The 15,250-nt window shown below is 36.1% G+C and overlaps 1 protein-coding gene and 1 non-coding gene across 2 annotated transcripts in view; one reads left to right on the forward strand and one right to left on the reverse strand.

The window, feature by feature from the left end:
* IL1RAPL1 (interleukin 1 receptor accessory protein like 1) overlaps window positions 1-15,250 on the reverse strand; it is a 1,264,416-nt gene that overhangs the window by 524,873 nt on the left and 724,293 nt on the right. The gene's annotated exons all lie outside the window — the stretch shown is intronic.
* Window positions 18-87, forward strand: LOC144309321 (small nucleolar RNA U2-30). Its single transcript, XR_013375364.1, has one exon. It is a non-coding gene; the product is annotated as a small nucleolar RNA U2-30 (small nucleolar RNA).

Here is a 15,250-nt window from a genome sequence, read left to right on the forward strand (position 1 = left end):
ACAGGCTAATCAGTTCTGAGCAGTGATGGAAAGGTCTCACCATGGACCTTTATAACTATGACAATTTCTACACTTGAACTGAACTCAGAATAAAATAAAATAAACTATTTAAGATCATTTTCAATACGATTTTCACAATATCTTATGCAATCTCTGCTGCAAACCTGTAAACTCAGCCTGAATTATCTGCAAACACTGACTCACCAGAGCATGAAGTTGTCAGAAACTCCAACAGCTATTTAAAGCCTGTGTGGAAGCAAGTGAGCATTACTATCAATATTCAGACACACCACAACCTTCCATAACTTGTACTTCAATCCAGATTTGAATCTCTAGGAAAGAACCTTATTTTTGTACTTTTGTCCTTTCCCTGTTACTTTGTTGACCTGTTTGATCTCTTATCCCAGTTCATGCCTACCAACATATATATTAGACAAGAAAATTCAGGTTCTACTCAGGCTCCATGGAGCTCAAGCACCATAGGGAGCACGTAAGTCAAGGCGGTGTTAGCAACTCTATGTTCCATACAAATGGGAAATATGGGTAAATATTTCTTATGTTTTAGCAATTCTGATTCTTCATATGAGGGCAATGATGTGCAAATTCTTTACTTATGTTGTTATAAAAGATATTTTTTAAGAGTAGTTTTAGGTTTACAGAAAAATTGAAGGGAAGGTACAGAGATTTCCCATACACCTTTCTGCCCCTCCACATGCACAGCTCCCCCATCATCAGGATCCCCCAAGCAGAGCTGCTCATTTGTTACAGCTGATGAGTCTACACTGACACATCACAATCACCCAAAGTCCATAGTGTACCTCAGGTTTTACTCTTGGTGTTCTACACCCCATGGGTTTGTACAAATGTATGCCATAGTATCATATAGAGTATATTCACTGCCCTAAATCTCCTGTGCTCTGTCTATTCATCTCTCATTCCCCCACCCATAATCCTGGCAACCATTGTTTTTTTTTGTTCTGTCTCCATAGTTTTGCCTTTTCCAAAATGTCATATAGATGGCATCATACAGTATGTAGCCTTTTCAGACTGGCTTCTTTCATTTAATAATATGCATTTAAATTTCCTCCATGTCTTTTTGTGGCTTGATGGCTCATTTCTTTTTAGAATTGAATAGTTTTCCATTGTCTGACTGTTCTACAGCTTATTTATCCATTCACCTCCAGAAGAATGTTCCGGTTGCTTCTGATTTTGGGCAATTACAAGAAACGCCAGAATAAGATCAATGTACAAGTTTTTATGTGGACAAAAGTTTTCATCTCCTCTGTGTCAATACCAAGAAGCACAATTTCTGGATCACATGATAGGAGTATGTTTAGTTTTGTAAGAAATCATCAATTGTCTTCCAAAGTGGCTGTACCATTTTGCATTCCCATCAGTAATCAATGAGAGTTCCAGTGCCTCCACACCCTCGCCAGCATCTAGTGTTACTATTCTGGACTTTGGCCATTCTGATAAATATGTATTGGTATTTCACTGTTCGTTTTAATTTGCATTTCCCTAATGACCTTTGATGTGGTACATCTTTTTATATGCTTGTTATCTGTTTATCTTCTCTGGTGTGGTGTCTGTTAAAACCTTGAGTCCACTTTTTTATATAAATTTATTTTTTATTGCTGTTTAATTTGCCAACATATAGAATAACACCCAGTGCTCATCCCGTCAAGTGCCCCTCAGTTCCCGTCACCCAGTCACCCCCACCCCCCACCCTCCTCCCCTTCCACCACCCCTAGTTCGTTTCCCAGAGTTAGGAGTCTCTCATGTTCTGTCTCCCTCTCTCATATTTCCCAATCATTTTTTCTCCTTTCCCTTTTATTCCCTTTCACTATTTCTTATATTCTCCAAATGAATGAGACTATACAATGTTTGTCCTTCTCCGATTGACTTACTTCACTCAGCATGATACCCTCCAGTTCCATCCACGTCGAAGCAAATGGTGGGTATTTGTCATTTCTAATGGCTGAGTAATATTCCATTGTATACATAGACCACATCTTCTTTATCCATTCATCTTTCGATGGACACCGAGGCTCCTTCCACAGTTTGGCTATCGTGGACATTGCTGCTATAAACATCGGGGTGCAGGTGTCCAGGCGTTTCATTGCATCTGTATCTTTGGGGTAAATCCCCAGCAGTGCAATCGCTGGGTCGTAGGGCAGGTCTATTTTTAACTCTCTGAGGAACCTCCACACAGTTTTCCAGAGTGGCTGCACCAGTTCACATTCCTACCAACAGTGCAGGAGGGTTCCCCTTTCTCCACATCCTCTCCAACATTTGTGGTTTCCTGCCTTGTTCATTTTCCCCATTCTCACTGGTGTGAGGTGGTATCTCATTGTGGTTTTGATTTGTATTTCCCTGATGGCAAGTGATGCGGAGCATTTTCTCATGTGCTTGTTGGCCATGTCCACTTTTAACCAGGTTATTTGTTTTCTTATTGTTGAGTTTTAGTAGTTCTTTGTATATTTTAGATAACAATTCTTTATTAGACATGTCTTTTGCAAATATTTTCCCCTAGTTTGTGACTTTTCTTCTTATTCTCTTGATATTATCTTTCTCAGAGGAGAAACTTTTAATTTTAATGATGTCTAGCTTATCAATTCTTTCTTTTCATGGTTCATGTCTTTGATGTTTTAGCTGAAAGGTCATCACCAAATCCAAGGTCATCTGGATTTTCTCCAATGTTATCTTCTAGGAGTTTTGGAGTTTGCTTTTTACACATATGCTTGTGATACATTTTGAGTTCATTTTTGTGAAGTGTATAAGGTCTGTGTCTAGATTCATCTTTGCCTGTGGATGTCTACTTGTTCCAGTACCATTTGTTGAAAAGACCAACTTTACTCCATTGTATTGCTTTTGCTCCTTTGTCAAAGATCAGTTGACTCTGGGTCTATTTCTGGGATCTCTATTCCGTTCTATTCATCTATTTGTCTATTCTTTCACCAATACCACAGTGTCTTGATTACTGTAGTTTATGATGAATTTTAAAGTCCTGTAGTATCAGCCCATCAGCTTTGGTCTTCCTCTTCGATATTATGTTGGCTCTTTTAATCCTTTTTTTGTTTGTTTGTTTCCCCAAACCCAGTTGTCAAAGATGCCATATTGTTCTCTTAGATCAAATATAAATTTTATTTTAGAAACTCAGAGAAGAGCAGACCGGGTGGCGCAGCGGTTTAGCGCCGCCTGCAGCCCAGGGCGTGATCCTGGAGACCTGGGATCGAGTCCCACGTCAGGCTCCCTGCATGGAATGGAGCCTGCTTCTCCCTCTGCCTCTCTCTCTCTGTCTCTATGAATAAATAAATAAAATCTTAAAAAAAAGAAAAAAATAAACTCAGAGAAGTTTAAAGATATACACAAAGTATTTTCCCAATTTATGTTTCATAAAATTACATGTGAATTCAATTTTGAGTATATTAATGCTCCTAGTTCTCTGTAGTTTTATTTAAATTAAACTGCCAGAAGAGTATGGTGGAACAAGGAATATACACACATATATAATCAATCCTACTGCTAGAGCACATGAAGTCATACTGAGATACTGAGTTGGCTATTTTGAGAAAGAGAGCATGGTTTCATTGTCATCTCAGTCATTATCTTCAAAAACCACAGCTAACATATATAAAAATGGTGGCTATATAGGTCTTTTAAATCCCTTACCCATATTAATTGATTTAATCTTCAAAATGATCCTATGATGAAGATATGATTGCCTCACTTTTCAGACTAAGAAACAAAGTCAAAGAGTAGTTAAATAATTTCCCCAAGGTCACAGAGCAATAGCAGAGCTGTTACTGATCAGGCCTGAAAATGTGAGTGATTGATTCAGAGTGGAAAGATGTAAAAGATTTTTAAAATCAAGGAGGTCTGGGTTCAAAACTGGACTCTAAGGATTAAAGTACAGACTCTTGGGGCATAGTGATTAAATTCTGTTAACTTTAATTTAATTTGTTCATCCATAAAGTAGATATCCCCTCTAACTCCTGGGAAGATGAAAAGAGGTAAGGATGTGAATGTGCCTACCATTGGTCCAGAGGCACAGAATGAGCTCAAGAGAGGTTAACTGCTTTTATTTTTTAATATATATATAATACATAATATATATTATATATATAATTATATATATAATGTATTGTTGAAGTTCGATTTGCCAACATATAGTATAACACCCAGTGCTCATCCCATCAAGTGCCCCCCTCAGTGCCGGTAACCCAGTCACCCCATCCCCCTGTCCACCTCTCCTTCCACTACCCATTGTTCATTTCCCAGAGTTAGGAGTCTTTCATGTTGTCACCATTTCTAATATTTTCCCACTCATTTTCTCTCCTTTCCCCTTTAATCCCTTTCACTATTTTTTATATTCCTGAATGAATGAAACCATATGTTTGTCCTTCTCCGATTGACTTACTTCACTCAGCATAATACCTTCCAGTTCCATCCACGTCGAAGCAAATGGTGAGTATTCGTCATTTCTTTTTTTTTTTTTAATTTATTTATTCACGAGAGACACAGAGAAAGAGAGACAGAGACACAGGCAGAGGGAGAAGCAGGCTCCATGCAGGGAGCCCGATGCGGGACTCGATTCCGGGTCTCCAAGATCACATCCTGGGCCGAAGGTGGCGCTAAACCGCTGAGCCACCCGGGCTGCCCCCGTATTCGTCGTTTCTAATGGCTGAGTAATATTCCATTGTATATATAGACCACATTTTCTTTATCCATTACATTTCCAATAAAATCTCTGTTGGTTAGCAATTAGCATTGCTATGTAAACTATGCTCTCTTGACAAACTTAGTTCAATTCCTTACATATCAGATAGGTAACAATATTTTCAGTAAAATTTTCAACCATGTATTACATATACTCTGGCTCATTAAACCTGAGTGTACTGAATCAAAGGATGATCATTAGCAAAAACTATGGTGGTTGTGAACAGTAGAAATAAATGCATACATAGCTGGTTGTGGGAAGGAGAGCTGAATGCCTGTTGGATTGAGCAATTGTCTTTAATTCTGGAAGGCTAATTGTACTAGTGAGGATAACTGAGTATGGCTCAGGAATGCCCTTAAGAACTAAAGTAGCAGCCGTTTTCCACCTACTGCTCATACTTTAAAGCCTGCCTTAATCTCATTCATGGTGGAACGAAGCCTGGAAACCTGTGCCTGTAAAGATGACAGTAGTAAGTTGACCCTGGTCTTCACTCATATCCCCATTCCCACACAAATTGCACAAAGCAGTGGGCCTCCTTCTGCCCTGACTGACTGAGTTTTTTTGTTTGTTTGTTTTATTCTCTGCATCCAGAACCTACTCTGTTAACTGTCCTTTCTATTGGCCAGTTCCATATGCTGCTGCTATTGCCAGTGCACCACCACCAACTTGGAGTTTCTCATTTTCTGTATTTTTTCTTCTGTGTCCCACAACTTCTCTCAAAGTGGATTGTTTTTGGAAAGTGGAAGATCACTGTATGTCCCCTCTCCCTTTTCCAGCAGTTTTAAACCCTCACTGTCTGGGTTAAAGGAAGAGTTTGAAGTAATGAAAAGAGGTTGGGCCAGCTCCTGGGAGACTTGGGCTTTAGGACTTACAGCCCCAGTTATAGGTCTTACTAGCAGTGTGACAAAGTCACTTACCCTCTGAGGAGTTCAAATTCCTTGGCCATAAAATGGGAGAATAATTGTACCTGTGTCATTGGATGGTTGTGAGGCTTATTTAAATGAGGTGACAGATATAAGGTGCTTAGAACAGGGCCTGGCACTCAGAAAGCTACTACTAGTATTGATTAGTACCATCCTTCTTCAAAATCTTCACATCCTGACTACATGCAACCCCTCTCATGCATACCTCATTCATCAGGTAGTTCTCACTGATTTTTTATTCCTGCATCCCTGACAATCTTGAACTTCACTCGGGACCTATGATCCTAGAAAACAGTAAAGTTTAAGCAACTCCCCCCTCCTTTTTTGTTCCAGGCAACAGCTTCCTGTAGAAATGCACCCTCCCCCTTATGACTTAGGCAAAACTCATGGATGCTCCTTTGTTCACCTATGACAAGGCCAGACACAGACCGTCCAAATTCCTTTCTTCACTTCATAAATGATTAGCTAAACGGCTGTCCCCACTGATAAGCCAGAACAAAATGCTCGTTAGCCATAATTTGGTTAAGATTCTCTCCTTCCTTCAGGTCTCTAATTTTGCCCTACCCTCATCACGAGCCAGTATGCAGGCATTCCTTAATAGGCCTGCCACAGAAGAGGCTGGCCTCAGGGTCAAATCTTCTCTGATGTGCTGTCCCATCATGCCACTCCTGTTCAGACCACTTTCACACACTCTGTTCTTGCTAGCTTTGTTTTCTTCTTCCTGTAAAAGAAAAACTCCTTTTGCCTGAGGTTTGCAGATCTTATACTCAGAATGGTCTCCTTATTGCAACATTCCTCCTCCTCATGCAATAGTCTACCTCTTTGCAATAATCCATCTAAATAAAGTCCTCATCAAGTTTAGATTTAAAAATAATTTTTTGACACCTCCATGTACAAATTCTTGCTCTCCTTGAAGGTGGACTTCAAATTCCATGTGTGCAGGAAACTTTCCATAACCATCCCAGAATTCCTACTCCCATTTATGATCCATCTCTTTGATACTGAACTTTTTATTTTGCATCCTGTTATGTGGATAACACAGAACAGTTTATCTCTTCTGCTCCATGGTAACTTCCCCAGGAGATCTCTGCTTAATTCATTCTTCGATGTATTATGGTGCTTAGCATATTACACAAATAAGAACTTGTTTTTTATAAAGTGAATGAAGAATGGACTTGGGACATCTACAGAACCTATCAAATGGCAGTAGATGATAAAATTCAGTCAATACACAGGGGACTTTAAGCTATTATGTCATCTATGATACAGTTGAAATCAGGTAAAATATACAAAGTGTTAGGAATGATGCACACAGTAGGCATTCAAAAAATGCTAATTCTCATCATCATCATCATGAGAAATCTCTTTTCTTTTCATCTACATTACAGAGATGTTCTCTTAATAGAGAGCACCCGACTTACGTGATTATCATGGCTGAAATTGACCAGGGGATATTAATTGCTTTGTTCTCTCTTATATAATTTTTCTGAGTATAAGATCTGCAAATCTCAGTAAAATTTAATTTTACTCTGATTTGTAACACAGTAATGAAAACTGACGGTGGCAATTCTGGTGTCAAACTACTTCTCAATACAAGGATATCCATGTAATTAACTTATTGCTTTTTTCATTTTGTTGTTCTTTTATATGCCAGAGGGAGGAAACAAGCTTTTCTTGAGAGTATTACATGCTATGTCCTGCACTGGGTGCCTAAATATAATTCAACTCTGATCACAATTTTATGTGGACCAAAGAAAGTAACTCTGAAAGTTAACTTGCGCATGATACCATTTTAGGGGGAAAAAATCCTGGCTTAGATTAGTACCTGCACATTTTAATAAGCATTTCATGAAAGAATGGATAATGGTTTATTGGCTTTTGGAGATTCTGCTCTTTCAAGAATAGCTGGCTGCTCTCCTCCACACTACAAAGAGATATACCATTCAGAAAACCTGCTAAAATCAGAATAATGTTAACTTTGAAACATTTTATTGTATTACAAATTTTTAGGCTTGGAAGGAGACACAGAGTTCCCTGGGATACACGTCAGGATTAGGACATTTGCCTAACCGAGGTTCGAAGCAGGACTGTTACTCGAAGTCACCTCACTGTAATCCAGACTCTTTCTACTATATGGCACTGCTTCACATAATTTATAAAATTCTTTCCCTATTATTTTCTGGACATTTGAGGTGTTTCTAGTATTGTACCATTACAGATAATACTGCAAAGAGACATCTTAATAACAATTACTTCCCTCCCTCTCTCCCTTTATTTCTCTCTCTCTCTTCCTCTCTCTAAGATTAATGCTTAGGAAATACTCTCTCCTCAAGGAGACCAGGGATAATTTTTCCTTTTCATGTTGTTTCCTCCATTTCTGCCTCCTTTCTCATATTTATTTATTTATTTTTCTATAATTCTCTTCTCTTTTGGGGGTGTGTCTTCTGTTAGTTTTGATTTTCCAAGCTGTCTTGGTATTCTATTTATTTTTCACATTGTATTACTTTGTGAAGATTCCAATTTTAAAATATTCTGCTATGTGTTTTATAAATGAATTGCCACATCTTGATGTTTATAGTGGCATTATCAATAATAGCTAAATTATAGAAAGATCCGAATATCCATCAACTTATGAATGGATAAAGAAGTAATGGTATATATATATGGAATACTACTCAGCCATGAAAAATAACGAAGTTTTTTCCACTGCAAAAACATGGATGGAGCTAGAGAGTATTAAGCTAAGTGAAATAAGTCAGTCGGAGAAAGACAAACATCATATGATTTCACTCATATGAGGAATTTAAGAAATAAGCAAATAAAAGCAAAGGGAATAATAAGGGGGGAGAGTCAAAGCAAGAAAAAGACTCTTAAAAATATTTTATTTATTTGAGAGAGGGGGTAGATAGGGAGAGGGAGAGAGAGAGAGAGAGAGAGAGAGAGAGAGCAGGAGCCAGGGAAGAAACAGAAGGAGCAGATTCCCTGCTGAGCAGGGAGCCAGATGAGGGGCTCTATCCCACAACCCTGGGATCACAACCTGAGTCAAAGGCAGATGCTTAACTGACTGAGCCATCCAGGTGCCATCAGACTCTTAATTATAGAGAATGAACTGATTATCAGAGGGGAGATGGGAGGAGGATGGGTTAAATAGGTGATAGGAATTAAGAAGGGCACTTGTGATGACTACAGGGTGTTGTATGAAATGGTTGAATTACTATATTGTACATCTGAAACTAATATAATACTGTATGTTAACTACCTGGAATTCAAATAAAAACTTTTAAAATTTTTTGAAAATTCATCCCTCTTATTTCATTTATCTGACATTTATTCATTACTTTTATGCATAGTATCCTGTTATATGAATATCTCACAGTTTATTGATATATAGTTGGGGTTTTCATTTTTTGTTAATGTAAGTAATAATGCCATTAGCCATCTTGTAAGCATACACACACATACATTTCTCATTGTGCATAAGAGTAGGTATCTATGTAGGACTTTTACCTAGGAGTGGATTTGCTTATTCAGAACATGTATATTTTTAGATTTACTAGACACTTTTTGGCTGCTTTGGGTAATGGGCCTACCCCCAACTAAATGAAATAAGAGGAGGAGGGGAGTTGTACTCCAAAGGAAAGTTTAGTGATGGAAGTAAAAAAATATTCAAGGGATATAAACAGGAGATGTCCACTACTTCCAAACAGTATGGTTTCTTAAAAATTGTAAAATGTGGTTTGATACTCATAAAATTCTGTTGTGGGTAGTATAACAATTTTCTGTATTTCAATACTGCTAAATAAAAATGTGAAAATATTTGTTTTCAAAGAAACTACCATATTTTAGGATTCCTTATACTGAACTCTCACTCATACTCAAACTATAGCTTCAACACTCACCCTCTGCCAGATTATTTGTGGGTATGGGGAAAAAGTTGTGTCCAGTGGTGGTCCATAAGAGACCTAGTAATTCCAAAATAAATTAGACCAGCTTGGCTCTTTCTAGAATATTCATTATTTAGATAAAAATTAAGATGTAAGATATGATACATATTTTTGGATTTGTTACATTTAAAGAAAAAATACACACTATATGGATTTTTTCTAGGAGAATTAATTAAATTATATGATATTCACTTTCATCTGGTAAATACTTATTTTTCCTTCTGGTCAAAACATTTTTCTGTAATTCTTAGAAGAAAGACCGAAAATAAAATAACACCATATTTCCAACAGAAATTTTGAAATGAGTTGGACCATCTGAAAAGCCATTTAATTTCTGGGGCTAGATCATAGAATGAAGTAATGGTAAGAAAATGGATTGTGAAAATGTTACATCAGGAAAAAAAATTCCTGATAAAATGCAGGAGTCAGCAAGATCAGAGAAGAAGTGAAGAAAAGAAAACTGACTTGAAAAAAGCAAAAAGAATGACGTGATCACTACAAGGTGATGGTTTTAGTAGCATTTTCATACTTGGTGTAACATTTTTAACAGAGTTAATGTAGCAATATATTTAAACTACTTTCCAATCAACCAGAGGTTGAAAATATGCTCTCAAAAAGTACATATTCCTCCTCTTTTTATGGATGAGGAAGCTGAGTGAAGAAAGGTCAATTGGTTTTATCACAAAGCATCATGGTGACAAATTTAAGGATAAAACTTAATTTCCTGGACTTCAGTTTATGATTTACTCTACTGGATAATTAATAATAAGGCATCATATTTTTCATATTAGCTCTGCTGATCACTATGAAAGATTTATCATTTAAGTTCAACTGAAACACATTCTACTATGAGACCTTTAATTCTTCTGCACTGATGTAATTAAATGGTGCATTTGTAGCTTAGCCTGTGGGTTCAGTGATTACTTTTTTTTCTTTAAAAAATGGTACCTTTTATCTTCCCCTTTTAAAAAACTATTTTTATTGACATTTTTCATACAGTCAAGTGTGCTTTACACAGACTGTAACCTAGTAGAATTAATGAAATTGATAACAAGAATTGATAAATTCCAGACTTTGCTTTGTGTGTTTGTAATGTGCTAGAACTAATGCCTACAACAACCATCGCATATATTATTTTTGATAAAATGGGGTATGTTACAGATAGTCTGAACTGTTTTTATGAATAAACATCTGTCATATTTTACAACTCCAAAATAATTTTGATTAATTCAAACTTTTGAATTGAAAGAGATCAATATAAAGCTGAGCAATGTAGTGAAACTGAGTTTAATCATTTTGGCTGTCCAATCTTGATTTGGAATTCAGTCCTTAGAGCAAAAGACCTCTCTTACGAGTACTTTCTAATGATAACTCTCCTGACACCAATTACCTTAATTCATTGTTTAATCTCTCAATATATTGAATGAATTGCCAAAATTTATTAATCAAGCTAACATTTAATGTCAAGGCATGGTAACTTTGATTAAAAAGCATGATGTTTTTACTCTTAGGCAAAAAGTGTTGTAGAATATTTCAGAATATATCAGTAGCAAAGTTGGGATGTGCCATTTCTGGCCATGGGGAAAACAAGGCATTATTTCTCTGGATGATTTTCATCAATGGCAGCAACAATAAACACTAGTAATGAGAATAGTTAATACTTACTATTTACTATGTGCCAGGATCTGTTCTAAGTTCTTATTTATAATCAGTCACTTAATCTACATAGCCTTAATTTACTCACCCTTTAAAACTTTTCAAGTGCTTTCAATGTACTGGGTATTCTTCTAGATTTTATAAATTACACTTGAAAATAACCAATTTTTCCTCTTTCCCACTGACTAGCCTCCAGCCAGGGCCTCAAATGATCCTGAGTCAAGATGGCATTAAAACCAAAACCAAAAAACAAACTTATAGTACACCCCTAAGAATGTCAAGTACTAGAATCCATAGATATGGGCTGTAAAATAGCTATGCCTAAAATTATGAGTGATATCTTAAAAATCTGAAAGAATGATGCCTTTCTTGGTGTTGTGTACACCAAGAAAGAGAGCATACATGTTAAGAAGAGTGCTTGGTCAGTAGTACTCCCTGACCCAAAACTATTATGTTTTTGATTTGATTGAATTTTATGACCTACTTTTTGATATTACATTGTTACCTGACATGGTTTATCAGCAAGAGCTCATCTTCCATTTCTTGCTGCTTTTGACAGCATTGGATTTGAAATGTACTAGAACGTTTTCATTATGATAACCCTACCAGTGCAATCCTTTGGATTGCCTGCCTCTGACAAATGGTACAGTCTTCTTGTCACCAGTCATTTCTCTTGCCTAACCCTGCTGTGAGAGCTGTACTGCTTCTAGCCTTGCAGACCGCCAACCAAACTCATACCTACTTCAAAGTTAGAAAAACAGCAATTTTTTCCTTGACTGTTAATCATATGGCAGGCATTATTCAAAATGATATATAAGCATTATTATCAACATTTTACCAAGGATGAAATTCAAAGTACATTGTGGGCATCAATTTATAATTTTAAATACAGATGATCATCATCGTTTCTAATGAAGTTCCATTCTTTTATTTGCACTCTCCTGCTTCTGATTCTCTTACACTTATTCCAACAAACAATTGTGAGGTTGGAAGAACCTACCAATAAATATTCTTTGGTAGAATGATTGGTTAATTAGAGAAACAAGCAAATGTCTGGAACTATGCTGCCTGATACAGTAGATATTAGCAACATGTGCCTAATGAGTACTTGAAATGTGACCAGACTGGATTTAAATGTGATGTAAGTATAAAAGATATGCCAGATTTCAAAGACTTGGTATGACAAAATAATGCAAAATATGTCATTTGGAATTTTTATACTGATTATATATTGAAGTTGTAATATTTGGTTAAATAAAATATATTACTAAATTAATTTTGCCTATTCTCACTTTTTAAAATGTGGACGCAAAAAAAAATGTGGACGCTACAAAATTGTTAATTTTATATGTGACTCGCCTTATATTTCTATTGGACAGCACTGTTCTAGAAAGTGAGTGTGATTTCAGTCTTGAAAAGTATAAGGAGAAAGCACAGGACCCAGGGCTTTGGCTGCAGTTCCATTGGTGGCTATGCCACACCTGACCTAAAAGACCTTGTCCAAATCACCTGACTTCTGTAAGTGTTGGCTTAATGTTGGGAATGTGAATACCCACTCACAGTGCTATGGAAAGGAGTACATTAAGCTCAGACATGTGAAAGCAGGCTATAAAGAAATGTGCAAATGGAAGTGTCCACTGTTATGGTTTGGTCTAACCTGTGATTCTTTATCTTGGCTTGTTTTAATTAATGGAATGTTAATATGTATAATTTTAACCCAGTTTTTCAAATGACATTTTTATCAATACAAATCATTAAGTGATACTAAGTAATGGTTTACCTGTGTGGAGAAATCTCAGAAAATATTATTTCTTTTTTTTAATAATAAATTTATTTTTTATTGGTGTTCAATTTGCCAAAATATAAAATAACACCCAATGCTCATCCCATCAAGTGCCCCCCTCAGTGCCTGTCACCCAATCACGCCCACCCCCGCCCACCTCCCCTTCCACCACCCCTAGTTTGTTTCCCAGAGTTAGGAGTCTCTCATGTTCAGTCTCCCTTTCTGATATTTCTCACTCATCTTTTCTCCTATACAATCTATTAACAAGTGTAATCCAGTGTCTGTAAGGGGTGTAAATAATGAATATATTAATGTACTGCATATTTGCTTTTGATCTGATTATATATATATATGTATATATATATGTATATATATATATACACACACACACACACACACATATATATATAACTTAGACTTATTAATGTCACTTGTTTTTTATAAACCTGGTTCCTTCTTTGTGGATCACATTTAAGATGCCCATTTAAGTATGATTCAACTTATATGAAGTACTTAGAATTAGCAAATTCATAAAGACAGAAAGGAAGTAGAAGAGCTGGAGGAAGGGAACAGAGGGTTGTTGTTAGTGGCTATGGAGTTTCAGCCTGGGATAATGAAAAGGTTCTGGAAGTGGATAGTGGTGGTGATTGTACACCACTGTGAATGTACTAAATGCCAACCAAATTGTACACTTAAAATGGTTAATAAATCTTATGTATAGTTTATCACAAAATGCTCATTTTAAATAAGTGGTTATTCTTAATAGTTCAGAGTACATTTTAAAGGTTTTTTTTTTTTATCTTAGCAAAGAATTTTGTTTAAAGAGCATCATTTTCCTACTTCATGTTGGCTCCCCGCTTGACAGGCATTGATTTTTCCATAAGACTTATGAAACACAAGCCATTATGTTGGCATTTTATATCAACCTCTTTTAGTTTTGACATCATCAAAATGGACTGAGAACTCAGTATCGCACCTATTTCTATACAGAAGCTCTGGTGTGGACAGTTTTGTAGGACAAGCTGACAACCCTATTGCTCAGCATTCTCCATTGTCCCAGGCTCATCAAATCAGAGATTGCAAAAGAACTCTAGGATGATGCAGATAGATGACAACATATCTAAAACTAAAACCTTAAATCATAAAATATGATAGGATCTAGAATCTTGAGGAAGGATTCCAACATATTTGAAGGCAGTTGAGTCTCTGGGCACTATGAATAAAGATGGCTATAACCTCAATGCTAAATTGCAGTTAGTACCTTACCCCATGAACACCCTTTAAAATATGACTGAGGTGGGGCACTTGGTGGGATGAGCACTGGGTGTTATACTATATGTTGGCAAATCGAACTCCAATAAAAATAATTTAAAAAATTTAAAAATTCTTAAAAAGTTTACTAGATAACTACAATATAAACAAACAAACAAACAAATAAATAGACTAAACTTAGTATGTAATGTCCATACTAAAACTTAGGTGATATTCAGTGAGATAAATTTCATAATGGCTCAGTAAATTAATTAGATGCTTTAGTGTGATGATATCTATGTAGGTGTGGAGCAAGAAATTTATTGGTATAAATAAAATCAAGTTGATTTGTCTAAGCAGTAGGTTCCTACTAGACTTAATGATATTATATCATCCTAATATTAGTTTAAATAAATTCCTATTATCTTATTTTTTTAAATGAACAGTAATACATAGTATCTACAATTGAATTATTGCAAAACAGTATGATCATGCTGCTGCTTCACTATGGGTGTTTTTGTTAATAAACTGAACTCTGTCAGCTTAATGTGTACAGAACTTAGGAAAAAATTAAAACTATAGGCCAATTTCCTATCATACTTACATTGTGTATTATTCTTAATGAAGTCCCAAGTTTATATTTCTTCTTTCCTAGACACCAAATTAAGGACAGTAACCACACTGTGGAGACTGTGGAAGAAACCACACTAATGATTAGAGACAGGGAGAATAGGAAAGGTTCAAGGGACTGAGAATATTAATATTACTTGGATTAGAAAACTATGATATAATCAGATGTTGAGAATTGGGAAAATTCAGAATAATGGATGAGCAACTAGAAGTTACTGCACTAAAAATACATTAAGTAAAAGTTTCATGATTTAGGTAGTTTTTTAAATTGTTTACTGTGTACATGGCAGAATGTTTACTTTCTCAGCATCTCATCTTCTTTTCTGGTCAAGTGAGAATATCA

Source organism: Canis aureus, chromosome X (assembly GCF_053574225.1).
Source record: "Canis aureus isolate CA01 chromosome X, VMU_Caureus_v.1.0, whole genome shotgun sequence".
Taxonomy (NCBI): Eukaryota; Metazoa; Chordata; class Mammalia; order Carnivora; family Canidae; genus Canis; species Canis aureus.